At 42.4% G+C, this 24,994-nt stretch overlaps 1 protein-coding gene across 5 annotated transcripts in view; it reads right to left on the reverse strand.

The window, feature by feature from the left end:
• The window catches only part of GHR (growth hormone receptor), a 276,203-nt gene extending 256,885 nt beyond the window's left edge, over positions 1-19,318 (reverse strand). For 2 of the 5 annotated variants that reach the window (XM_047866704.1, XM_047866685.1), the window contains exon 1: positions 19,098-19,318. The gene's annotated coding sequence lies outside the window, so the exon portion shown is untranslated. Of the gene's footprint in view, positions 1-18,022; positions 18,423-18,783 lie in introns of those variants that run through there. The other 3 variants (XM_047866678.1, XM_047866668.1, XM_047866694.1) reach the window with 2 other exon arrangements.
• Between the last annotated feature and the right edge of the window lie 5,676 nt (positions 19,319-24,994).

Genomic DNA, 24,994 nt, shown 5'->3' on the forward strand with positions numbered 1-24,994 from the left:
CCCTTTTATGTTCTAGCTTTCTCTCTCCTCCTCAAACACCTGAAATTATCTCCTTTCTTTTCCAGTATGCCACCTCCTTCCTGTTTCACACTGACCTTCCAAAGCAGATAGAGGCCATAGAACACATAGAGACCACGGAATAGAAATGTCTTTAACTTTCAGCTACCATACCTCAACATCTGCACACATTCCTCCTCCTTCCTTCCCTGGACAGAAGGGCTAGCACCCTTTCTCCTCTCCAGTTACTCCCAAGCGCTCTGGATCTAACCACTCCTATCTTCTCAGGAACCTTACGTGATTAGGGTTTCACCCAACTGGCCTTCCCTATCAACGTTTAAACATACTCAAATCGCCCACCTTTATCAAACCCTCCCATAACTGTTTCCTTCTCCAGCTAAAGCTCTATCCTTTTGATTCCCTTGACAGTCAAATGTCTTGAGTTACCTTTATCCATTGTCTCCTTCCTTTTCCACCCACTCACCAAGACACTTCATTCTGGCCTCTGCCCCCATCACTGCACCCATGTACCTCTCCTTAAAGTCCTATAACATCCACTTTACTAATCTAAAGGACATGTGCAGGACTTTCACTTTTCCCTTTATCAGCATTTAAACTGTTTTCTGTCCTTGGCCTCTGAGAGCCAGGTAATCTCCTTAAAATGCAGACCTCATGGTGTCACACACCACCCCTTACCCCCCCTCATGCTTCAAAACCTTCTATGGTTTTCTATTGCTTTTATGATAAATAAAGACTATAACACAGTCTGCAACACCATGTAAGATATAGTCCCTTCTTTGGCCCCTTCTTACATCATACTCCTTCCCTGCTCTGAACTCTGGGCACCCTGACTGTTTTCTGTTCTCGAAAGTACCAGGTATCTTCTTGACTCCTGTTCCCTTTGCCCAGATTGCTCTTCTGTCTTCCTCCTACTTCTACTCCTTTAGATTTTAAATATTTTCTTTTGAAAACCTTCCTCAACCACCAAGCCCCAAACAGATCAAATTCCCTTATACTTTTACTTCATATTACTTACAACAGGTTTTTAAAAAATGTTTATTTATTTATTTTGAGGCAGAGAGCGAGCACAAGTGAGGAAGGGGAAGAGAGAGAGAATCCAAAACAGGCTTCACGCTCAGCACAGACCCTGACACAAGGCTCGATCCCATGACCATGAGATCATGACTTGAGCCAAAATCAAGAGTCAGACACTGAATCAACTGAAACACCCAGGTGCCCCACACCAGTTTTTAATTTTTTAATTATACTTGTTTAATGTTTTTCTCCATCTTAGACCATGAACTCTAATAGAAAAGAGACTATTTCTTGGGGCGCCTGGGTGGCTTGGTTGGTTAAGCGTCCGACTTCAGCTTAGGTCATGATCTCACGGTCCATGAGTTTGAGCCCCGCGTCGGGCTCTGTGCTGACAGCTCAGAGCCTGGAGCCTGTTTCAGATTCTGTGTCTCCCTCTCTCTCTGCCCCTCCCCTGTTCATGCTCTGTCTCTCTCTGTCTCAAAAATAAACGCTAAAAAAAAAAAAGTTTTTTAAAAAAAAGAAAAGAGACTATTTCTGGGTTGCTTATTAAAGTATTCTAGCACCTAGTCCACTATTCTGGGCAAAGTGTAGATTAAATTAGTGAGTTTGTGAGTAGGTGAGCATATGAATGAATGTGTACTGGATTTTTACACTCATGCTATCAGTATTCCTCTTTATCTCCGTCTGCAGCACAAACCCATGAATCAAGGTCAAGTATATACTATCAAGTCCAGTTGAATATAAAAAATGGTTTTGAGAACTCACGGTGCAAGCTGCATGGAGGAAAACACATTGAAAGGGAAAGACTAGGAGAGTCTGATCTATGTTTTCCAGCTTAGGCAAGGAAAAGGTAGCAGCTCTACCTTACTTTCATTCTGATTACCAAACAAGAACTAGCCGTATCTATTTCATGATGAATTCCTTAACTCACTTAAATTGCTTTGTAAATATACAAGAAAAAAATCACTTTCACATAATTTTTAAAGGCAAATCAAGTGGGATCTTTTGTAAGGACTTATAAAGCTTCAAGTTTAGGGGGCACCTGGGTGGCTCAGTTGGTTAAGCATCTGACTTTGGCTCAGGTCATGATCTTGCATAAGTTTGAGCCCCACATTGGGCTCGTTAGTATGAGCACAGAGCCTGCTTTGGATTCTCTGTCCTCCTCTCTCCGCCCCCCCCCCCCCCCCCCCGGCTCGTGCTCTGTCTCTCAAAAATAAGCATAAAAAACCCCTCCAAATTCAGTACCTATGCATGTACTAAAACCAACACCAATGCACCTCCTTCCAGCTTTCAGAGTCCATCTTTAAATAAGTTTATAGTACTATATCCCAAAGTCTTATACAAATTCTTAATCTCAAGCTAAAAGATATTAATCAAAGTCCAAGTCATTTATTAAACTGCAAGTGGCCATAAAGCAGAATTCATGCAATTTGTCAGGCAGAGCAAATCAAGAAACTGCTTGACCTATGAACTTTTAGGACCCTCTTTGAAAAGCTGGGTAAAATCACCAGGGAAGAGGTTAAAATTCAACTTTGCTTTATGTCCCTCTTTAAATCACATAAAGTGCAAGCATGCTCCTGACAACTTAAGATTATGAGTGATAACTTATCAAACAAAACACTTCCTGAGTTTTCCCATGAGGATTTTTTGAAAGTTCAAAATGCTATCTTCAGCAATGTGGTTATTATTAATATCCTTCCTCTTTAAATCACGGATTTTTAAAGCAGTTGTCATTTTGATTACAAAATCCCAAATCCCAGAGAAATCATCGTAACTATTATGTTAATTGGGTATTAATATTCTACTAGTTATATTGAGTAGCATGTTTTTTCTGGAAAACTCCTCCTTGCTGTGTCAGTATTTCAAACTTTAAGATTCAAGGAAATTAAGACAATTTCTTTTTTAAAAAAAGTAAGGCAATGTTAGGCTGCCTTAGTTATTCTATTGCCACATAACAAATTAACCCAAAGCTTAGCAACTTAAAACAACAAACATTTATTATCTTGTAGTCTCAGGGCAGGGACCTAGAAGAGGTTTGGCTAGGTTGTTCTGCCTCAAAGACGTTCATGAGGTTGTAGTCAAGCTGTTGAGGGGCGGGGGCTACCGTCATTGTGTAGCTGGACTGGGTCTGAAGGCTCTACCTCCAAGGTCATTCCCATGGTGGTGGTCATCAAGATGCTTCAGTTTCATACTGGCTATCGGACTGGGGGTCTGAGCTCTTCAGTCCCCACCGGTTATGGGACTCCCTTACTGCCCTTCCATCTGGGTGTACCCATAGGGCAGCTCAAGACATGGCAACAGGTTTCCCCCAGAGAGAATGATCCAAAAGACAGAGCAACTAAGACAGAAGCCACAATGCCTTTGAATGATCCAGTCTCTAAAGCTGCACATCTTCACTTCCATTCTATTAAATTAGTCATTGAGTCTAGCCCACATTCAAGGAGAGGAAACCTGGACTCCACCTCTAGAAATATCAAAGAATGTGTGAACATTGTATTAAAACCATCACATAGTGGTGGCTCAAATGGTTGGCAGCATGGGAGTTAGAGTCAGAATTAGGAAGATCTGTTTGATTCTTGATTGTGCCACTTGCCAATGGTGAGTCCTTGCACAAATTACTTAACCTCCTAATGCCACAGTTCCACTAAATGTAGAATTCAGTGGATCATGGGGGTTTTGCATGGGATTAAACAATACAATATGAAGAAGAACTTTATAGAGCCCTGGGTCATAGTAACCACTTCCTTAATGCTGCCCACACAACAGTAACTGGTGAAGCCAACTGTTGTGTGCCCACTAAGTAGAGATTATGCAGTCCTTTACCCTCTAGGAGCTTAGAGTTGAGAAGTTGGAAAGTAAATTTGAATGTGGACACAGAAAAGCTAATGTGATTTTTCATCTAGAAACCAAGGGACTGCCTACCAAGAGATAGAAAAGCAGTCTGTTCCGCATAAGGAACTCTACAATGGGATTTTAAAACCTTTTTGTTTGCTTGCTTTTTTTAAAGAGAGAGGCAGTTTCTTCAACTTAGAATTTCTCAGACGTGCTATGTGTAAAACAGATGGGCACACGGCCTCTTGCTCCGTTTGGAGGCCTGCAATGCAGCCAGCCTGGCCCTCTCTTCTGGAGCCCCCAGGGCCCCTAAGGGAGCTTGCTACAGCACAGTTTGCAAATCTGCACAAACAGATTTTGCCAGTAATTGCCCATACAAAGGATCGAAGGTCATGGTTTAAAACCATGCCAATTTAAAGTAGCCATTTAAGTAAAGAAAACAGTTTTGAGCATAGGTTCTGAAAGGTAATGGTTTTTCTCCTTTAAAAATGTCTAATGCTCTAAACATTAGAGTCTGAAGCGATTACCTTTCAGTCAATCCCTGTTTATTCCTTCTTCAAAAAAAAAAAAAGTCCATTTTCACATGATTGTCCCTTTGTATCTTCTTGGAAGTTAGATTTCATAGTGAGCCAATAATTTGTGTTTTACATAGATTGTGTTATTAGATCCTAACTCTAGGCTTCCAAAACTTGTAATCAAAGTAAAAATAAATAAAAAACCTTAAAGCCTATTCTTTTCTGAATTTAGAATTAGAGGTTAGAGGAATCTCAGCATTGGTTAGTCTAGATATTCATGTTGTTTATTTTCCCAGAGTCAAAGCCCAAATAATTTATAGGAATTTTGCCTTCTGAATTTCATGTCCTGCACTCTAAGGCAACCAAGGCAAATTTTCGGTTGGGCCACTGCAAGTATAAAGATTAATCAAAGATTTCATTGAATGCTTCATATCCCTGAGGTAACACTTAAAAAAAAAAAAAAACTATGAAGACTGAAAAATGGAGGTCAGCAACCGAAACTCAAATGCATTATAAAACAGTAAAATATTTTAATTATTACACAACATCAATGTCCTGCTCTTTAGAGATGCTTGCTTCTAAGACTGTTATTAGCCCTGTATCAAAACTTTGTCATTGGGGCGCCTGGGTGGCGCAGTCGGTTAAGCGTCCGACTTCAGCCAGGTCACGATCTCGCGGTCCGTGAGTTTGAGCCCCGCGTCGGGCTCTGGGCTGATGGCTCAGAGCCTGGAGCCTGTTTCCGATTCTGTGTCTCCCTCTCTCTCTGCCCCTCGCCCGTTCATGCTCTGTCTCTCTCTGTCCCAAAAATAAATAAATGTTGAAAAAAAAATAAAAAAATAAAAAATAAAAAAAACTTTGTCATTGATGTATGGGTGTCTTTCTGAAGAGCTCTGTGGTCAATGTATGTGTATACCAAGATGACAGGTTTTACAAATGTTAGGTGGGCTTTGAAAAAATTCACAGATTTCAGGTTGGTGCTTAACCCAGCTCACTTAGAAATATACCCTGCATCCACATCCACTGCAGTTTAGTAATACAGACTTGTTAAAGAGCACATGCCTAGCAAAAAGTCACCACAATGAAGTGTTGGGCAAGCAGAAAAAAATGGGGATAACTGAGTATAGTAGTAAGAGTGTAGGAGCCAAGGCAGGAGACGTTTTTCATCTCAGTGGTGACATTTACCATTTCTGAAGAGCCCTGAGCAAGTAAGCCTAACAGTCTCAAGGCTATGTGACTCATAGCAGAATTAAGTGCAACACGCACATACAATGCTAGGCACATTGGAAGGACTCAGTCTTGTCTGATTTAGGGGGTCCTGCTTCATATTTGATGATCAGGACACATGTGCAGAATCAAATTTCTTCCAAGTCATCACACTGTTATGAGTACTTCCTAGCTAACTGATGGAGGCTCAGTTACACATATGTCTATTGAGTAGACTTTTGCTCTTATTGTTGTTTTGATGTATTTGTTTTGTTTTCAAAACATAGTCTTGTCTCACAATGATGCTGGATGTCAACATCATTGTATTTTCACTCAGAGAAAGTGAGTAACCACCTAGTTACAAAGACTAGTTAATCACGAGAAGGCTCAGATAAAACAGTGTATGCACGGTATTTAAAAATTGTAAAACTGCAATGTGATATTATAAATTGAATCCTACAATACAAAAAGGCCATTAGCTGAAACAGAGAAAATACAAATAAAGTCTGGAGTTTAGTTAATAGCATTGTACTAATATTTGTTTCTTAGTTTTGATAACTAGACCATGATTATGGATGTCAACATGAGGGAAAACTGGACAAGGAATATATAGGAACTCTAATATTTTTCTTCACAGGTTTCTGTTAATCTGAAACTAGTCCAAACAAGAAGTGTATTTAAAAAAACACATGGTCTTATTCGGGGCAAGTTGCCTGTCCCCTCCCCAGCCAGATCCCCTCACCTCTACTACTTCCCACTGCCTAATGCCTAACTGTTAGCACCTGCATTTCTTCTCCTAAGGGTTCGCTTTTGCATCCGGAGACTGCTTTGTCCTCCCCAGAATTACTGATCAGGAACTAAGCCTGATGAAAGCTGGTTGGGGAATATTCAAACCTTTCACTAAGAGGGACTCTGAGATGTGTATTTTGCCTGGGCTCCCAGAATCTCTCTGGGAAGATCAAAAACTCCAGGGCCTGAAGGTATCTTGCTTCCTAATGCACCCTTTATTGGCTCCTTTCCCCTCCTTACTTCACTTTTCTAAATAAACTTTTACCTGAATCTTTATCTCATCGTCTGCTTCTGGGAGAAATCCAAAGCAAGACATTATTCCTAACTGTATTTGCTGATAAAGTGGCTACTACATGTATCAGTTCAAGGTAATTTACAGGGAGGTATTCTAGCTGTCCTGGATTATTTTTGGTCCCTGGAAGGCGCTCCTCACTCCATACCATGAGGAAAATCACCAAATTATAAACATGCTAGGAACTGGCACATGAAAGCTATACATTTTTGGATGTGTGAAAGAGATTTAAATATCTGGAAGAATGCTAACAAAAACTTCTCTTAACTACTAAAAGGCATTCATTTATTTATTCAACAAAAACTTCCGGAGGATTTTCTATAGGATATAAAGTGAACAAGACAAAAAAAGTTCTTACTATTAAGGAGTTTACATTTTTGTCAGTGGAAATGGACAAACAACAGGAAATCTAATAAACAAGATAGTATCAATAGTGATAAGTAATGTCAACACTAAACAGGGGCATATGATAGAATGACCTAGCTGGGGGAAGGTTACTCTATTAGATTGGGGTCAACGAGGTCCTGTCCTTTCTGAAAAGGTGACATTTGGGCTGGGGCCTGAATGACAAGAGAAAACCATTGTGAAGATAGATACACACACATACACATACACACACACACACACACACACACACACACACACACACTGATTTTACTTTGTTGAAATGACCCCTTAACATATCAAAAAAATCAGGCCTGAAGAGTATAATGTCCCCTCCAAGTATATCTCTCTATCCCCATAAAATATAGACTGTGTGGTTACTAAAAAATAGGAGACTTACTTGTTAGACATGCATGTTAAAGTATTTACATGTACAAATGAAAAAACACAAGATGTCTGGGGATTGCTTTAAAATAGTCAGGACCACGGTAGAAAGATGATGAGCAAAATACTGATGACTCTGGAAGCTGAGGAATGGGCACCTGAGGCTCAAAATACTATTCTCATTATTTTGTATGTACTTAAAATTTCCCATAATCAAAAGTTTTTAAAACTAAAGCATATATTTGGGAAAGATGGAGAATTCCAAAGGTTATAGGAATCCCACTTCCCCAAATTTTCATCAGCAAATTAGGAGTTCAAGTTCAAGCCTTATGGAATCATAAGGGTGTAAGGAAAACTTTTGACTTTGAAATGAGCAAGGAGATTACTGGATATCCTTTCAATGGAATGCTGAGGCCCCCAGGGATTAGCTGATCCTATGGAGATCAGAGCCTTTGTCTTTGACTATGCTGTTTTTCAGCTCTGAGGAGACAGAAGTTAACCTGTAGAAATCATTCATAAAAATAATTTTTGTCGGGGCGCCTGGGTGGCGCAGTCGGTTAAGCGTCCGACTTCAGCCAGGTCAGGATCTCGCGGTCCGTGAGTTCGAGCCCCGCGTCGGGCTCTGGGCTGATGGCTCAGAGCCTGGAGCCTGTTTCCGATTCTGTGTCTCCCTCTCTCTCTGCCCCTCCCCTGTTCATGCTCTGTCTCTCTCTGTCCCAAAAATAAATAAACGTTGAAAAAAAAAATAATAATAATTTTTGGCCATACAGTGCAAGTCAGCTGTGTCCAGCGGAATGTAATTGATTACCGTCCTGTGGATAGATTGGATTTTGCAAATTCTCTTCAACATTCCTTTATATACATTTGCAGTTCTTTGAGTTCTCCTCTAAAATGGCTACACAATTATCTTTTTAAATTACTTCATTAATTAATATCTGTATCATTTTACCCTTTTAGAGAATTATCTTTTAACAAAGAAAAACAATTTTAAAGTGTTCCAATAATGGGAAACTGTGTACCTATGTGTCAAAGTCTGCATATTTCCTCAAAGTCAAGGACTGAAACACTCTTAGGCTTTTGTGTGCATTCCTCCAGGCTCTTGTATCTTTCAGTGGACCACCATAGGCTGTTCTTTACCCAGAAAGGCCTTTTACCACAACACTACCACCCCAACTGGCCAACTTTCAATTGTCCCTGAACTTACAGACAGTATCACCTTGCCTGAGGAGGGTCTCCCAACACTGGTAGAGATCTCTCTGACAAACATATACATCCAGGAATAACTTTTAATATATTGATTTTTAAAATCCAAATTTTATAAGCCACCAATAATCATCTGGATATAGGTTTTGTTTCTGTTGTACAGGAATAGTCTAGGCACACTGACAGTGCAGTCATGAGCAACTAACCTCTGGCCAGTAGTACTCTACCGAAGGAGAGACGTTTCAATAGTTTAAACAAAAGAAACACTTCAAGAACTCATTAAAGCCCTAAATTTGGTGGAATGGGGAAAGGCGGAGGAAGCAAAAAAAAAAAAAAAAAAAGCAGATACCAAGTGATCTTTATGGGTGAAGGTAGGAAGTCTCCTCTCTCCAAGTCTCTCAAAAGGGTGCTGCAGGGAATCTCTTTCTGCAGTGTCCAATATGAGTCGGGCATTGCTTTGACTCCTATAAACTACAACAGCTTCGTAAAGTAAGAATCACTATCCCCACTTTGCAGATAAAGCCGAGAGAGTTTAATGAACTTGCTGAGAGTTGCAAAGGTAGTAAATGGCAAAGCTGGATTCAGATCTCATCAGACAAGCCAGATTTATGGGATTCCAAAGCCTACTCCATGACCTTTCCAGAATTCCAACCTACCTTCAGGCTTTCACAGTGGTTGGCCCCTCAGAGGGCATCTGCCAGCCCTAATTTACAGTGAAAAGAACTGCTGGTCAGGTGTCATTTGCCTCAGTTCACAACCTCCCCACTCAGGTGGTTAACACAGCTTAACTATCACCCTCACATATGAATGACAGAGGTAAACACCACCCTATTCCATGGGTAAAGTCCACGTTTATGGGTGGGAATGCAGTATAGCAGAAAAAACCCTTGAAAGAATGCTAGAAGAACTGGGTTATAAACCTGTCACTATCACAGTGGAGTTTTAATCCTAGAGAAGTCTTGTCACTTCTCAGGGACTCCCACTTCCTCACCTATAAATAAAGTGAGGATGTTGCACTCAGTTTTCAACAGCGGTCTACTGGCATTTGAGGACATATAATTCTTCCCGGGGTATAAGGCTACCCCGGGCATTACAGAAATTTAGTGTCCTGACTCTGGGCACTAAAAAAAGCCTATAACTCTTTTTTAAGTTTTTATTTAAATTTCAGTTAACATACGGTGTAATATTAGTTTCAGATGTACAATGTAGTGTTTCAACACTTCCATAAAACACCCGGTGCACAAGTGCCCTCTTTAATCCCCATCACCTATTTAGCCCATTCCCCCTGCCCGCCTCCCCTCTGGTGACCATCAGTTTGTTCATAGTTAAGAGTCGGTTTCTTGGTTTGTCTCGCTCTCTTTTTCTCTCTCTCTCTATATATATCATAGTTTAAGTACTAATTCAGAAGCCACTTTGCCCATAAGTGCTTGCCCCAAATACTTCAGGCCAAACAAATCTCCTTTCTCTCAAAATAAATATAGCATTTATACCCTGTAACACAATTTTTCATTAAATTGTATAATTGTCTACTTAATCACACAACGGACATTATTAGTGTTGCCTTCCTAGCTTGAATGATAGGCCCCAGAGTCAAGGGTCATGTCTTATACTACTTTTATATTCCCCAGGGTGTCTAGCACATTCCTGGGAACACAGTAATGGCTCAATAAATATATGTCCTGTCTTTGATTTTTCAGTGATCCCAAAAATACCACTAGCTTGGCCAAACTTACATCCTGCAGGCTAATAAAAAAATTTATTTATTCAGCATCTTTTTCCCAAGTAGTTTTCAAAGTATTTTTCAGATGACATTCCTAATTCTCACATACCCTACATGTACTATAAGGAATAAATAAAAGCAATGAAGTTTCAGGACAAAAGCAAAGAGAATTAAAATTTCATGCTCTTTGATGAGAGGCATTCTGAGAGCTGGCAAACTGGATATGTCTCCCAAGTCCTATTGATTCGCACAGAAAAACTCCAACACATCTCCATCTTGCTTCAAATATTAAAAACTTCTCGACATTGCCAAGGCCCTGAACAGGATCCACCTGGGAAAGCTGGTCATCAAGTATGGGTGTTATCATTAACCTAAACAGAATAATACCAAATTTGCATTATGAGCTTAGATTCTAGTCATCACCTGACCTGTTCAATATCCCTTTGCCCCCAGCTCTCCACATCCTTCTTATCAACACTTCCATTTCTCTGGTTTACTACAAACTAAGGTCATCAAAAAATATTTATTAAACAACTGTTCTATGACAAGCAGAGCACGGTTTTGCCAATGTCTCTAAAGGAAATAAGATGCTATGCTGACTGCGAATATGAAAGAAATCATTCGCCTTTATTCCTGCTCCTCTTTCTTCAATCTTTCTGACATGCTAGGTATCAACGTGCTATGTTTTCTTCATTCCTCATCATCTTGCACAGGGACTCTGGTGTCCTCCTCTACCCCTAGGGGAAGAGGCCATGCAGAGGCTCTGTCTTCAGTATTCTTTCCATAATTCATCATTCACATATGTTGTGCCAGACTGTTTTTCACTCTGCTTTGCCAAATTGGGGTTTTCCGGGATAACAATAACATAGCTTGAAGGTGTCTAAAGAAGCCACAGAGACGGTGAATTAGAATCATATGCCATCATCCTGACCAAGGACAAAGGCTGCTTAACCAATGGCAATCAGAATTGGAAGTCTGACTAAAGTTTGTCACCTGCCATCACCAAACTTGATGTGAGCTGTTTACCGCATCACTTAGCACCTTTTGTTTCAATAAGCATCCCGGGGGAGAGCTACGGATGTCTATTTTGTACTAGTTACACTCTACTTTTTTCTGACATGGCAACTCAAAGCAAAAAAAGATAGATATGATATTTGTTATGATAAAGTACACTTTTTAAGCAAGAAAAAAATGAATTTCTCTTTTGACCAATGACTTTATGATATATCTAATATATTCTACAGGAACAGAGAGGGATACCTCTCCAAAGTTTTCAAAAAATATATTTTCAATGCTTTATTTTATAAACAACTGAAGAAACAATCAAGGAGGAGTCACTATAGCAAATGTCTAGCATAGCAGGCTGTCCACCACAGGTAATTACAGAAAAGAACCTATTCAACTTGCAAAATCTTTTGATGTTCTAATACCGAATAAGGGCTTTATCAGGGTATTCTCTATCATCTGCCTCAAATCCCCATGAAATGAGCATCTTCACCAGGATACACTTTTCACTCAGAAGCCCAGCCAGCTGGAGATAGATTTGTTTATGTTTACACAAATTCACAATCTAGGAAGTGTAATTCATTGGGATTATAACGATATTATTCTAAAGAAAACTGACTGAAGTCTTGTCAATACCAAAAGAAGCAAGGCCTAATCAAAGCAGTAAACACATCTGGAAGTTTTAAGGACTCTGTAGAAGAAATTATCTATGATTTTGAAATGGAGTATTTGAAGGTGGGTTTAGATGCTAATTAAAAAGACACAGCCCAACAATTTCTGACAAAATCACAGACTTCTTATAAATCATTATTAAGTAAAATTGTTACCTGACCTAAGGCTTCATTGCCTATATTAAAAGGCAGCGAGAGGCACCGAAGAAAGATGTTGAAACTAAACCATGACTGTTTCTGTCACCCTTCTTTTTCTTTCTTTTTAAAAAAATATATTGGTGACATTTTACTTTTTTAAGAGAGAGCATGAGTGGGTGAGGGGTAGGAAGGGAGAGGGAAATGCGGAGGGAGGGAGAGAAGGAGAGAGAGGGAGAGAGAGGGAGAAGGAGAGGGGGACAGAGAGAGACAGAGAGGGAGAGAGAGAGAGAGAGAGAGAGAGAGAGAGAGAGAGAATATCTTAAGCAGGCTCCACGCACAGAACCCCACTCAGGGCTTGATCCCATAACTGTTGAGATCAGGACTTGAGTCGAAATCAAGAGTTGGACACTTAACCCACTGAGCCACCCAGGCACCCAATCATCCTTCTTTTGAGATTCTGGTACTCCTCATGGCAACAACAAACAAACAACAAAAGAACACAGTTTCAGAAAGATTTTCTGCATCAGACCTCGGTGAGCTGCTATGGCTCCAGAAAGCATAGCGTGATTATATTTTTATCTGTTTCCCTTAATTGATTAAAAATATTAATGGTGAAGGAATAAAATAAGCAAATGCTATTTCTCGATGCTTATATTGAAAATTATTGAGGCACCTAAGTGGCTCAGTCAGTTGAGCATCTGACTCTCGATTCCAGCTCAGGTCATGATCCCAGGGTCATGGGATCAAGCCCATGTTGGGCTCCACATTAAGCATGGAGCCTCCTTAGGATTCTCTCTCACCCTCCCTCTCCCCATGTCCCCTACTTGTGCTCTCTCTCTCTGAAAATAAAAAAAAATTTAATGAAAATTGTATCTTAAATAAGTGATATGAATTATAGCTCAACTATCCAAAGCATTCCATGTTAATTACACTAACGCTCTTTCCACAGCTGCTGTGTTTACAAGCATTCAGCAAAGAACGGAAAAATATAAAAATGAATAAAATTTATTTCCTGTTTCGAGGAACCCTTCCTAGCAAGGAAGACAGATAATGAAAAAGTAGACCACGAAACTGAAAGCGAATGAAATAGGTGTTCTTAAAGAGTTTCAAGCAAAGTCCCAAAGGAGCTGAGAGAAAAGAGAAATTCAGTAATCAAATGAATTCAAATCATAGCCCTGTAAAGAATCCTAAGAAGGCATCTTGTTTATTCCTCATTTTTGTTGCTGTTGTCTGTTATTAATGTGTAAGAAATATGAAACCCAGGAAAGTTCAATAGTTTGCAAAAATCACATTGCCCATTTGAGGCACAGCTTGAAGGCACACAAGTTCCCGGACATCGAGTTTACTATTGTTTCATATTATGCCATCCTAAGCTGAGGGTTTCTTATACCAAAGTAGAACTTTGGGTTGGAAACTGCATGTCTAAGAACTTGTTGGGGATGTACTGCAATTTTTTGTTTGTTTGTTCATTTTTGCAGGAGGTTGGGGCTAAATAGGAGGTGGAGAGTTGTGAAATAAATTTTTGAGCTTTAAAAAAAATATGTACTTTATCATTGGTTATTTCCTCCCTTTACAGGAGAACAAAATAAAGCAAAGAAGAAAATGTAATATAAATGGAGATCATAATTCAAGGGGCTTAGTGAGCACTCTCACTGCAAACACACACACACACACACACACACACACACACGAGGGGGACAGCATGAACAATTTTATTAAAGAGAACAAGGCTGCATTGGCCCCTTGTTCTGACAAAAGGTCAATGCACAAAGTAGGAGCTTCTGATAGGCCCAGATGTCAGCCTATATCACAGGTTGGTTTTCTCTCTTTGCCAAGAAAAATGGTTATTTTGTTCACACTCAGACTTGCTGAGAAAAACAACATTGTCATCATCATCAACCATAAACATTTCTTGCAAGAGGACAGAAGATTCTCAGCTGAGGCAGATTCTCAGCTGGTAGCAGGGGAAACATAACTTCCTTGGGAAGCCCCAGACAGATACATAAAAGGGAAATCAATCATGCCAGGCAGGTGTCTAATATGCAGTGCAATGCCATAAATGCTACAGAGGTTGTGTGGAAATACCTCAGCCCAGATGGTAAGCATCGTAATTTTCACAGAGGAGAAGAGTGAGTCTCAGAGGAGCTAATCCGCACATTGGTGGTAAAGCTCAAATTCAAACTAGGGTCCAATGGGCCTCAAAGTACTTGCCTTTGAACCAGACCCTCTCCCCCTGTATATACCAGCTTTGCTTCCTTCCCCCAAGAAGGTTAGAACTTGGTAAGTGAAGACCATCAGAGCCTTTGTCTGACTTGGATCCAGACACACAGCAGGAGGGAGGAACCTTCCTCAGAACCGATGCAGTGATATACCTGCTTTGGACTTCTCTGCCACATCACAAGCCATTTACCTCCAGGGGAAGAAGAGGTTGCTGACTCAGTCATGTCCTGTATGTACATCTTAAATCCCAGTTGCCAAAGGAAGCATTTCTGTCAGTTGTACTTTTACCTCATTTAGGGCCAGATGGCATACGGTCTGACTTGGACAGAATGAGCCATCAGTAAATGCCTGATTACTAGTACTGACTCATGCTTGTGGAAGCAGACACAATAAGGTCCAGGAAAATAATACCTTGTAGTCCCTACCTGTCCATGATATGCAACTTCAATCTGCTTGTCTCCAGAACATTCTACGTCTGTTTTTGTGTTTTTGTTTTTGTTTTTGTTTTTGGCTTGGTGTTCCTTGACAGGGAGAAATTAAGCAGCCATTTTCATTGCATGTAGAATTCTATACACCTGCACAGTAAGACACTTTCCATAGATTTATAGGAAGTTCAGGCATGAAAAGAAAATTTTTTTATTATTGAAGTACAGTTTAAAAATATTTTGAAACAATTAGAATGTTTCGACTATGGATGACTAATAATCTGAAAAGACTAAATTGTTATCTTGTTTACAGGTTTGAAATTAGTGAACAGTGTAATGAGATGGCTAAAATAGTACATGAAGATTAACCTGCCTCAATGGATACAGAAAGTCTAGAACTAAGGATTTCATATCTGTGTTTGAGATGACAACCATGATGAGGGGCAGCATAAATGCGGACTCTAGGGCATATTGGTCAGGGCAGGGAAGGGTGGGACCCCACTGTGGGTGAGAATAGCTGCAAGAATAAGCAAAAAAAAAAAAAAGGTATTCAGGAAGAAGGGGCAAAATGTTTGTTTTCAAACACAGCACTTAAAAGGAAGAGAGATTAGATTCATTGTGTGTTGCTCCAGCAACTGAACAGTAGGTCAATAGGTAGAAGAAAATGTTGATTTAGTGCAAAGCAGAACTTTCTAAAAATGAATCTCTCCTAGAATGGACAGGCCAGTGGACAGAAGCAAGATTCCCCCCTCTGATTATTTTCAAGAAGAGGTGGGCTGGCCCACTTATAGAAAGGGCTACTGAAGTGGAAGTTCATCCCTATGATAGGTACCTCTGAAGTTGGCTCATACTCGCCAACCATTTTATTGGGCACATCATTGATATTATATTGCCCAAGGTCCAAAAAAAAAATGACTTGCCAAGAAGACATCCTACATTGTTTTGTTTACACAATGAACAGAGGTCTAACTCCAAAGCCTTACCAAACTTCAACTCATTTTTTTCTGTTTATTTACTTTTGAGAGAGAGAGAGAGCGTGCGTGCGCATGAGCAGGGGCAGGGAAGATAGAGAGGGAGACAGAGGATCCAAAGTGGGCTCCGTACTGACAGCAGAGAACCTGAGGTGGGCTCAAACCCACTCTGGGAAATCATGACCTGAGCAGAGAGCTGAAGTCAAACACTTAACCGGCTGAGGCATCCAAGCACCCCAAACTTCAATTCTTATCTATTCAATATTCAGAAAGTGATTAGATGATTTGAAATCTCATATTATTTGAATAACTACCATAGAGATTATAGAGTTTTCTCTTTTTAAAAAAAAAAAAGGGAGGGTTTTTATGGACATATGTAAACACACTAAGTTATTTTCATTACTGACATGTTTTTAATTGTTCTCTAAAACTAAACCAAGTCTCCATAATTGTGCAATTTATTAGCAGAATGACCAGAGAAGCTTAATCTTCAGGATAGCAGATTTAATCAATATAACCCATGCCTGTTTTTCTAAGTTAAGCAATTTGCTGTGCCACATTCTCACTGTATCACTCAAAATTTATCTTTACATTAACAATGCTTACCAGCAGATAGCCAAAAAAGACTTGCCAAGTTGGACCAACTTCAAGGTTTGTTTCCATGCTGGGGTGTTTCATGCACTTGGCAGAAGCAGGCTGCAACTGGGGCTCCATTTATTACATTCTGCTATAAACATTATGTCCTGACCTAACAAGACACTGCACATGACAATCCCATAGGTTACCAAGCACCGTAAACATCTGTTAACACAAGCACCAGAGATAGCATGGAGAAAATGTCTAGTATCCATTCTAAGTGGTTTATGATGTGGAGTCTGCTGTTTACACACAAATAATCAAAAACACAACCCCAAATTCTGCCTAGAACAAATATTTGCAAGACAAAGTTATGCTCGGTTTGAAAAAAAAATACACTGGAGTCATCACTTTGTCACTGCATTTACAGACTTTTATTTCACACCTTTGCCTATTAAGTGTTGGCTTTCCATGACATTCAGTAGACCTAAACTATAATTTCACTGTGACATATTTACTCCACATGAAAAGCTGAATGTTGACTTACCAACTTTCCTTAGACTTATGTGAATCAAAAGTTTACAAGTGTGGAAGGAGATAAGGGATGGGTGGTGCCTAAACTCAAACGATGTTTTCCAAGGGTCTCTGGGTGAAAACACATCCTTCCAGCTCCATCTAAAGTCCATCTGAAGAGAAACCAGAGACCCCCTTGAAATCTAACCTGGGAACACCAAGCTTTGCTTTTCTCAAAAGGAAACAAATCCCCAATCACAGAAAAGATGGAACCAACAGTCCTGTCTACTAAATTATTTTATTTTGTTTCTATCCAGCGTCTTAATTTCTGGAAAATGTTTCCTACTAGTTACCTCCAAGGTCTATATACCTTGGCACTCCAGAGAAAAGGATTTGCAGGGTGACCCAGGTGGAAACTAGCCTAGAACACCAATCGCTTAGGGCACAGCTGCCACAACATGTCTGAGGAGAGACGGGTGCCTTCCCAGGCACACATGCCAGGGATTCTAAAGGTAAACATCACGGAGACCATGTAGTCTCTGGACTGTGCACAGCAGCACCCCGGGAATCTCAGATCCACAGCTCCAAGTTGGGTCTGGGCCTCCAGGGTTCTGTGCCTACACATACACACGTCTTCGAACCCTTGTCCTCCTCTGCAAGTCTCCTGAGAGCTTCAGGAACCTTCACCTACAGCCCTCAGCTCCTCAAAGGCAACGGGTTTAGTTAGTGTTTTAAAGTCCGTGGTATTTAAATCCTACGCAAGGTTGCGACTTCCCAACCCTCTGGCCTCCCGTTACCTTTCCCTGTCCCTTCCAAGGTCTCCTGGCTGCACAAACGGGCGGGCGGCACCTCTCTGGCCTCCTCCTCCCACCCTGCACACCCTACTGGCTCAGGCGCCGACACGCCTCCCCAGGCGCACACACACGCGCGCGCACACACAGTGCTCACGTACACCCATTCAGCACACGAACCCGGAGCCAAGTTACCAACTCCCGCAGCCCGGCCCGAGAAGGCGTCCCCCACTCCGGTTATATATAAAGCACTCTCCCCAAATTAGACTCCCCCACGCGCCCGGGAGTGGTGACCCTGCCCGGCACCCTGCACGCGCGGCCAGCACCCTCTCCCCTGACACGCCGCTACCCCACTCACCCGCAGCTCTCAAGATCCAGGCAGTTCTGTCAAAACTTTGAGCCTGGTTGATTTCATAACCACTAGTGTGTCCGGGGCTGGGGGTGCTCGGCTCGCCACGGTTTCCACCCACTCCAGCTCATGGGGACTGGTGGCAGTGACTCTACTGACCCCAGCTCCGCGGGTGCCAAAGCGTGGCTGCAGCCTGCACAAAGGCGCAGAGGGCGGTGCGCTTTGGGGAGGAGCGCACGGTGTCGACGAGCACAGCCCGACGACCTCCCCTCTCCTCCGGTCGCGCCGCCAGGGACCTCTCTCCCCGCTCAGCAGCGGCAGCCTCAGCAGTTCCTGCCCCAGCACCGCTGATGATGTCAAATAGAAACACTCGCAAAACTTTTACGACTTCAACAAAACTGGCTTCGGAGGCAGCCCCTCCAGACACCGCAAACATCGGTCACAGCAGGCGCCAGCGTGGGATGGTTCGCCTGTGGCCCCCAACTCCTTGACGCCCCCCACCAACGTGCACACACGCGCGCGCGCGCGCGCGCGCACACACACACACACAGCGTGGATCGGGTTACGACAACCCACCAGCAGAAAACAACTTCGCGAGGAGGAGGGGAGCACAGCCAACCCCCAAGTCACCCGGAAAAAAATTACTCGTGTAAATACATAATCCAGACCCCCACTTTCATAAACAACTGGTGCCCCAGGGTCCACTCCCAGGTCCCCTGGCACAAAAGGGGGGAAAGAAGAGCCCGACTCCCTCAGCCCCCCTCCAGTACCTCCGAGCCTCGCCTCCGGATAGAGGGCGCGGGTTCGCTTCCGCGCTGGGGCCGAGGGCGCGGGGGCCTCCGGCCTGCGTGGCCCCAGCCCGGGGTCCCCGCCGCCGCTTCGGCTCAGCAGCAGCAGCCGCCGCCGCCGCCGCTCCAGCAGCCGCCGCTGCCGCCGCCGCCGCTCCCTAGACCGCCTCCTCTTCCCATGGCTGCGCCCTGCTTGGCAGCTCGCGGGCTGTCAGGCTTGGGGAGGAGGAGGGGGCGGGGTGAAACGGGAAGGGAGGACGGGAGGGGATGGGTGGGAAACGGCGGCCGCCGCTCACCAGGGGTCACTCCTGGCCGGGCCTGCCGCCCCCGCGACCCGGGCTGCCGCCGCGAGGTGAAGCGGGAGTTCGGGGCGACCGGTTCGAGACCCGCTGCGGAGGCGCGGAGCGCCGTCCGGGCCAAGCATTCCGAGCAGCTGGGATGAAGCGTTCCCCGGCGAGGAGTTGGAGTTGGTGCGTGTCACTCTCTTCTGGGCTGCGCGGCTCCTCCTAGAGGAAAATATTGGTAGTTGCAGGACACTTCCTTCCTCTCCGCCCACCCCTATTCCCAAAAAGAAGGCAGGACCTAAAAGAGCATGAAGTGCAGTCGACAAATTGAAAAGAACACTTACAGAAAAGTTAGCTATCTGCAGGAATGGGAAAAAGACGAGCAGGATAGCTCGGAAAGCGTGATGAGCCAACCAAACATCGCCTCTCTCCACCTGCAACCAATTTCCAAACTCTTGCTTCCTGGGTAAAAAGATAGTTAAAAGTAGACAGGATCTTATTTTAGAGGTTAGAAAACAGAGACAGAGAGATGAAGTAATTTGCCAAAAACACAAGGCTTGTTAGGAGAGACGTCTGTCCCGAAGCCAGAGCACGGGGCTACAGGGTGTCCGGACACAGGCCTCAGCCGGAGGACTGTCCTTGTGTATGACTAAGGGAACGCAGTTTAACTGCCCTGCGCAGAACACAGTTCATCTGTCAAATACGAGCCTGTCCACCACTTTTCACCGTGGGAAAACAAAGTGACAGGAGAAGTTGTCAAAGTGCTTCAGAAAGTTAATATCGTTGTGCACAAGCATGTCGTTTTGTAAAGCATCAAACTCCCAGTCACCACCACATGCTTTTCTCAGCAGAAAGTATAAAAGTCCAGTTCTAGGTTGTCTGAGATCTGAAGGAGCAGCCAGTCATGCTACCTTTTTACTATTTACTTTACTACTGACAGCCAGTTATAATGTCGTTTAACAGCTTCTAAACAGCTTGGGCTTACAAAATGACTTTTTTTTTTCTTTTACAGGGCTCCAAACACAAAGCCGAGTTTATAACAAGAGAGAAATGTTGAAACAACAATCTAAAGAAACCAAGCTTCTTAGCACTGGAATAAAAGATTCCTGGGGTGTGGAGAGCAGCATATGGTGAGTGGTACATGGCAAGTAGTACAGAGAAGGCAAAAGGAAAGAAGGAACTCAGGACCCAAGAATGCATCACATAAGACACTCCTATTTTTAAAGGAATCAAAGATATGGAAAATTCTGTTCCTTAAGAGTCCTTTTTGAGTCTCAGCTATGGCTCAACAACCCAAATGTTCCAGGCAAAGAAGGACATCCAGAATGAAAGAAGGAGGAAAGATTCTAGAAGGGGTTTGTATCATCACAGTCCTATACCGTGGCAGGAGTCAGGTGGGTGTTGATTTTGAACTGGTCCTGTTCTATCCCACCTGAGTACAAGGTGTCTCTCCTTCTCTTCTCCAGTCCCTTGATTTCTAGGGTTCCGGGCTCTGCGAGAGCAGTAGGGTGCTTCCCAGTGTCTAGAGTTTTTAAAACAGGAGTTGCTCACATGGACAAAGATGAGGGCCCAGGCAGGCGGAACTCCCTGCTGGGTGTTCTATCCATGCCATGTCAGCTGAAAGGGCATGAAAGGGCATGACAGGAGGGAGACAAGGCAGTCCTCACGTGCTGACTCCATTCCTGTTTGAGATGACCTTCCGAGTTGGCCCTTCAGACTCTGGCACCACCACCTTCTCTCTTTATATGCCTTTTCATCCTCTTTCCCCCATCCTCCAGCCCAGGGAATCTTGACATAGTCCAGGAGGTGCCAGATGGACTCACAAAATATTTTCTAAGTTCTATTGTTTATGGCCTGAGATGATTTAAGAGCAATGCTATAAAAGAAGGATTGCCTTCTCTTTTTTTCTGGGTTCAGCAGTAGCTTTCATTCCCTGAGTCAGGAAAATGTAGACTGATTGCTTTGGCTTCGGCTCCATCTTTGGTAAAATAGTCATTGTGCACCAAAGCACAGGAAAAGACATGTTGGTTAATATAAAATGTTATGGAACTAGATATAGCCTTGCAACTTACACGAAGGGCAGTCTTTAAGTCCCACAAATAAAGGTCCTTGATCTCATACATGACTATGTATAGGTCTATAGTGGTATGTCCCTCTTTATATTTTCTAGGTTATGGGGGGAAATGTATCAGGTCTTAGGTTGACTAATATGTTACAAATTAAGGCATACCAAAGCACACTTGCCTTGTGAAATGTGCAATTGCATCTCCTCATGCCTTCTCCTCTGCCTGGAATATCCTACTTTGACCGTGTAGGGAAGTTCTCCTTAACCTTCCACTTCCAGCTCAGTTGTGTGGTTTCTCTATAAAGTCCTTCCTTGCTCTTCCCAAAGGCAGAATTAATGAATTATCTTTGCATCTGCATCCTGATAGGCTTTTATACCTACTTTCATTACAGTTTTTATTGATAGGTCCACTTTCCCCATTAGTTATGAGACCTCCAAAAGAGGCACAGGTAGTCTTAATATTAGTACCTAAAAAGTCTAGGTTTGTGCCCAGCAAATGGTAAAGTGCCTGACAAATGCTTAACCAAGTTAAACGAAAATTTATTCCATCCAAATTTGTATCTCAAACCCAGATCTCTATACAGAGCTGCCATGTTCCATGTCTCTCAAACTTACTTTAAAGGATTTTTAAAAACTAACCCTGAATTCCCATCCACCAGTTTCTTTCATTCAACAGATGTTAGAGAGCATATACCATGACAAATTTGTTCTAGGAACTTAAGATGCACCAGGGAACAAAACTTATACAGCATCCCCATAAAGACCTTGCCCTCAAGGGGCTTGCATTCTAGTTAGGAGAGACAATGAACACAGTTAAGAAGTAAATCACTGAAGTGCTGATTATAGAGAACTATAGCAGGGTAGGGGGCTGAGGAATGCCAGGTAACAGGTACAAGAATGCTGGGAATTCTCTCGTTGCTCAGAACTGAGCAGTGTATTAGAGGAGTCGAGCATGTGATGGTTATGAACACATTGTAAGCGATCCTTGAGCAGGATAACCTCTCCATCCTCATCCCCAACTCTAGCCACAAATGCCTTGGTTGAGAGGATGCAAAAGGAATCATAAAGGGAAGAAAACAACTTAGGAAACTTCCTCTACTGAAAGGCAACATGGGAAAACCCATTTCATGATCTAGAAATTCTTAGCCGAGACTTATGAGGAGGTCCCAGAACTAGAATTAAAGCTTCAACCCACCACTGATTTTGTGAATTTCAAAAACAGTAGGTATTTCATTTCAGAGCTCATAAAAGCTAAAAGGAATATGATTTCCTTGACTCTCTGGTGGATTCAGAGCCACCCACAGGAAAGCTCAGGGCCTGAGCAACACCAGACAATGGACAGACACCTGGTGGAAAGGAACAAAATAAGACAGGTCTCAGTAGGGACTCATTTCAGTGTAAATCATTTCAGTGTAGGGGCGCCTGGGTTGCCCAGTCTGTTGGGCAGCAGACTCTTGATTTCAGCGAGGGTCGTGATCTTGTGGTTCATGGGTTCACGCCCTGCATCAGGCTTTGCGCTAGCAGTGTGGAGATTGCTTGGGATTCTCTCTCTCTCCCTCTCTACCAGCCCCTCCCCTGCTTGCATGCTCTCTTCTGTCTCAAAGTGGGTAAATAAACTTAAAAAAAAACCATTTAAGTGTAAAGATTTAAAAAATAAAAACAATTTTTGAGATTATTTTTCCCCTCCTCCCATCAAATGCAAAACCTTGTTTTTAAAAAACATAATAGAAAGTCATCTGGCTTCTGTCTGGATAATTATGTTGATGAGTAACCCACTAACTCCCTTACTGGGAAGCAAGCATGTTCCATTTTGTGACTACACCATTCGTTAAAAGTACTTTAGCCAGACTCTGCTATTCTATTATTTATACCCAGTTCTATCTCTCAAGCTCATAGGAACAAAATTAGGCATTTAAATTTTTTTTTTTTTTTTTTTTGGGACACACTTTCACTCATGTCAGTGCAAGTTACTTCTTCTCTGGGCCAAATGTGGCAGATCTTTTCGGTTCTTCTCATGCAATGTGGTTTCCAAACCTGACAACATCCTTGTCCTTCACCTTAGTGTGTGCTCTGCTTCATCGAAATCCTTTATAAAGTGCTGTTCCCAGTATCAAATTCAGTCCCATTATGGACACCACAAGAGAGAGGAGAACCGTGAACTTCCAACTACACCTTCTGGAGTAATGGAAATGGTAGAAAGAATCCCTGGAGTCTGGCAGATGGGGCCGGAACCCCAGCTCTGACCCAACTTAGCCTACGCTCTAAGGAAGTGAATTTAGCAAACTTAACCTTGATCCTGGCATTTGTATCTCTTCTTTCCCTCCACATTCAGTCCTTTCCTACTTTTGTCTTCACAGATTATTTTGTTCTTTGTTTCTATACTTCTCATCTTTAAACTTTTTTTTTTTTTCTCAACGTTTTTTATTTATTTTTTTGGGACAGAGAGAGACAGAGCATGAACGGGGGAGGGGCAGAGAGAGAGGGAGACACAGAATCAGAAACAGGCTCCAGGCTCTGAGCCATCAGCCCAGAGCCTGACGCGGGGCTCGAATCCACGGACCGCGAGATCGTGACCTGGCTGAAGTCGGACGCTTAACCGACTGCGCCACCCAGGCGCCCCTATACTTCTCATCTTTAAAAGAGGTGGAAATATAAAAGCAAAAAGGGATGTGAATGAAAGGAACCTGAGGAGGTATGAAAAAGTTTCTCATAGCAACTTTCCTTTATAGAAATTAGGCACACAGAATATTCCAATTACTAAATAAACTACCAATCTAATTTGCTTATCAGACTTCTCTGAAAACGACCCAAGGGGAAGAACATTGAATCCTTTGCACATAAAAGGAACAGACCTACCTACCTACCACCAAGGTTCTACCCAGTGAAATCAGGAGAGGTCAGGGGAGGAGATGTGAGAATTCCTGGCTGGAAATTCCCTTAGGTATATTGAAGAGAGAGAGGGCTTGCAGGGTAGCAGCATTTTTCTCAAGGTTACCAGCCCTCTGTAGCAATTGCTGAACCAAGCCTATGGTTCTCACCACAAGAAAGCACAGTATCTTTAATAAGAAAGTTTGAGGACTAAATAAAATAGGTCTCAGCTATTGTAGACAAATAATAGATTAGAATGTCTGTCCAAATTGCATTTGCCTCATAAATTTGTTTCTCATACTTCCCTAATACTCAGTATTCCAAAACATTCACATAAATTATGTCAATTTTTCTTCACAGTAGCTCTGTGAAGAAGGTGCAATTATCTTCTGTTGACCAGTGAGGAAGCTGGCTTAGAGAAGCAAAGGGACTGGACCAAGCACACAATTAGGCAGATTCAGGTTTGGATGGGGACCCAGAGACTTTCTGGGCTGAGTCCATTCTTTGGACTCCTCTACTGCCTCTCCATCTTGTCCATCTTGTGTGTGTGTATGTGTTTAAATATTAATTATAGTATAGTTAAAATACAGTGTTATATTAGTTTCAGGTAAAATATAATGACTCAACAATTTTATACATTACTCCGTGCTCATCGTGATAAGTAAGTGTACTCTTAATCCCTTTCACCTATTTCACCCATCTCCCACCGACCTTCCCTCTGGTAACCATCGGTTTGTTTTTACCCCAGCAGACCACAAGCATCTGTCTGAGGCAAAAACTTTAAAATTTCTTCAAATTTCCAGGAACCAAGTTAATAGGGAGTGGTGGGGGGACATAAGCAGTCTATTGCATTTTTAATACCGTTCCATGCAGGTTCACCTCTAATATTTGTGGGGTTCAGAGCCAGAAGATAAATGGAGCCCACATACCACAGGTCTAGATATCCAAAAGTGATGGTCAAACTAACAAATTGTTG

The sequence above is a fragment of the Prionailurus viverrinus genome, chromosome A1, assembly GCF_022837055.1.
Source record: "Prionailurus viverrinus isolate Anna chromosome A1, UM_Priviv_1.0, whole genome shotgun sequence".
Taxonomy (NCBI): Eukaryota; Metazoa; Chordata; class Mammalia; order Carnivora; family Felidae; genus Prionailurus; species Prionailurus viverrinus.